The sequence below is a fragment of the Branchiostoma floridae genome, chromosome 15, assembly GCF_000003815.2.
Source record: "Branchiostoma floridae strain S238N-H82 chromosome 15, Bfl_VNyyK, whole genome shotgun sequence".
Lineage (NCBI taxonomy): Eukaryota > Metazoa > Chordata > Leptocardii > Amphioxiformes > Branchiostomatidae > Branchiostoma > Branchiostoma floridae.
In genome coordinates, this window is record NC_049993.1 from 5,756,057 (window position 1) to 5,759,549 (window position 3,493).

Below are 3,493 nucleotides of genomic sequence, written 5' to 3' on the forward strand. Positions count from 1 at the left end.
CTGCCTGTTTGCCTCTGTGCCTGGTACCGACAGGTGTTTTGCGGTTTACAACGGAGTGAGTTGTCTGTGTGCCTCGCGGCGTTCACATTATCGCGAATCCTTACAATCAGACATGCTATTAAACAAAGGACGATTTTCTTGATGGCCCGAGGCAGAGTGGCGACAATCTTTAGACTCAAGACACAATTTTCCTAAGGTCGGCAGACACATGACATATTTTATGGACAAAAAACATGAAAACGTGGCTGTTGTCTTGTATTGGTGAAGAAAGAGGCGTATTTTTCTTTCTTTCTCTCTTTCTTTCTTTCTTTCTTTCTTTCTTTCTTTCTTCCTTCCTCTGTGATTAGTCGCACGGTGAAAATGTAACTTGAGGGGGCACCCTTTTTGATTCTGTCTTGCGGAAATTTGATTTTGCTGTGCCTCGCTAAGAGGAATCATTTTTTCGATGTCCGTATCTAAATGAAGATCTCATAATTCCTCGTGCGATGTTCCAAAGATGGAAACAATCCCTCTCTGTCTGTCTCACTCACTCAATCTCTCAGTCACTCACTCGCCCGCTTGCTCACTCTCTCATTCACTCTGTCTTCCCTCACATACACACACACGCATACATACACACACATACGTACGTACGTACGTACGCACACACACACACACACACACACACACACACACACACACACACACACAGTGCTTGACCACGCCCCCTCCACTATACTTGTAGGATGTTCGTTGCTGCGCCAGTGTTGTCTTACAATCATTATCCCCATCTCCCATTAGCTAGCCCTTTCCATAACCGGGGGCTACTTGCAATTGTCTTCTTGGAAATAAGTCTTCTTAAGTTGTCTGAACGATGTAACTGCTTGTTACGAGTGGATCCAGAATCTAGTAACACTTTTGCACTTATGTTAAGACATAAGATCTTTGATGTGTCTTCTATGACAATACGCCAAGCAAACCACATAAAAACTCCGAAATACATACTGCCACCATATATGTATTCAGGATAAATATATAACATCTCGTACTCTGACAAAAACGTATATAATGATAACAGACAAGTGTGTCATAAACAATGTTATACACATCAGATAATTTAGCCATTCACACATAGATTTCGGGGCGGGGACGTAATAGTTTTAAGACAATCGCTCCTTTTTTGCCACCATGAGACGTCAATTACCTCCGAAATGTATTGGTGAGGATTCACCGCGGATAAAGAAAACATTAGTAGTTGTCATATAGTACACAAATCTCTGTTCTGACTTCTTCAAAATGAAGTATAAATAAAACATTTGGAATAGATCTCCTTTCTAGATTTAGTGTCTATACTTAACTGTGGGTTTTAGTTAGGGATATCAGAACTAGGCAAGAGTTCTCTCCTGGTTCTCATGGCGGCCACCTGTCGGACGCACCCGGACAGCACCTGCCGACACTCCCGCTCGAACCCCGACAGCGTGCCGCTCCCGTCGCCCCGCCGCATGTAGCTGTCCAGCACGGAGGTGTACAGTTTGGCATCCACGATCTTCAGCTCGGCGATGGCGGCGTAGTTTCTGACGGTCAGCTTGCCGAAAGGTTCGTGCATACAGGCCTCGGAGACGGACAGGGACCGGTCCGATCTTAGACGTGCCAGGATTCGGCCGTACGACTCGTGGATGGGCCTGACTTCGGAGATAGAGAGTTGATCCGGGCGGTCGTCATCGGTGCGGGTTGCCTTGGTATTTGGTTCACTTGTATCGTCCACTTCCTGCTTCCTCTTTCTACCTGTCTCAGTGCTGTCAGGGCTTGCTGAGCCGGACGGGCTGGACTCAGTAGTCTCGCGTGGTGGTGACCTGACGGGAGGAGACCGGGACCGCAGGGCGGGAACGGCAGCCCCCGGTAGCTGCTTCGGCGCACCCTCGTTGCTACCAGGGGCGAACTTTGGACTTCGCTCGATGGTCTCGGCGATGGCGCCCACGACTCTGTGGTAGCGGTGCAGCATGAGCATGGAGATGTACAGGGCGACTCCCATGCGGCGGTGGCTGTTCATGATGAGACTCGAGGCCGGGTGGAACCTCTTGTCGCAGTCGTCACACAGGGACACCACCCTGTCGCTGTTGTAGTAGACACACACGGGGTCCAGGCAGATCCACGTCGCCTGAGCTCTGCAGTGAAGGCATCGCAAGGACCGTGCCTTGTTGTCCAAGTCGCCGATCTTTCTCATGACCCACTCGGCGCGAGTTCCACCGTAGTGCGCGGTGTCTAGGTTGCTGTTTCCCCTCTGCATGTTGACGATACAAAATAGGATGTTGTGCCGGACGTCCTCAATACGAGATCGCTATGGACAGTCTGTGAGCGCAAAATTGAATAAACTCCAGGCCAGGTCGATTTTTTCTGACAACGAGTGATGATCTGGGGACCAAAGCAGGCCGTGTCGTCTCCACGCACGCAGATGTTTGAATGAAGGACAGAAGGTGTCGCCAGTCCGACCGGTCCTTGCTGTTACTATCTTGCGTAACTTACTACCTTAATAGCTGAAGCCCGTAGCATTTATATGCGGTCCAGGTGCCAGCCTGAACCGCAGCTAAACGCAAGTGAAATCATCGACAACAACAACTCAACATCCCACCGTCGCACCTTACTCCTGGCCACAACAAAACTCCGGAACTCATTACCACAACACAAAGTGACCATTAGGGACAGACAGACGCTTACGACACTTCTACAACCTACGTCAGCGCCCTTATAATAAGGACAGCTGCTAAAGCTGAAGATTGGTGTCAACTGCATGTGGAAAAAACAATAAAAAAGACCAATACTTTTTTTTTTTCTGCTAAGACCAAACTGACTTAAACGTGTGGATGCCATCCTTTTGAGACCCCAAAACTAATGCAAGAGGGCAGCAAAAAATGCTGCAGCAAAAAATGCTGCTAAAATTCCCAAACCACAGAACATAGTGTATCAAACAAGCAAATGTTTATTTGTGCATTCAATGTAGCTTGGTGATGATCAAAGAAGGTAGGCTGTCCTGTTCCTCTCCCTTCTTAGCGTTCAGAAGGACCCCTACGGCACGACACACTTCAAGTCCACAATATACATGTACTCCCCTCACGTTTGTTTCCTTGTTGTGCAAGGTCCAAGTGCGAACTGGTCTCGACAGGACGTTTTTGAAATTTTCTGGGAGTCTGTCATAAATCGGTGCAAATCTAAAATTCCCCGGACCATCATGGATGGCCTACTAATCCACAATTACGCCCAGTCTTCTTGTGTACTTTGTGGCTGACGAAGTACAAACACATTCACTAAGTTTTGCTGTAGACCGTTATAGGTTTTATGATAAGTTCCCTCCTGCTGGCCTTTGGGGAGGGGTTTGTGAGTATACAATGCCGTCAATTCCGAGGGTCTCCTTGATTTATTAGAACAGCCCCAAAATCAAGAAAGCTTGCGGATGTACTACATGAAATCAAATCAGTGTGACCTAATCTGAACGGCCCAAAATCAGCTAGCTCGAGCA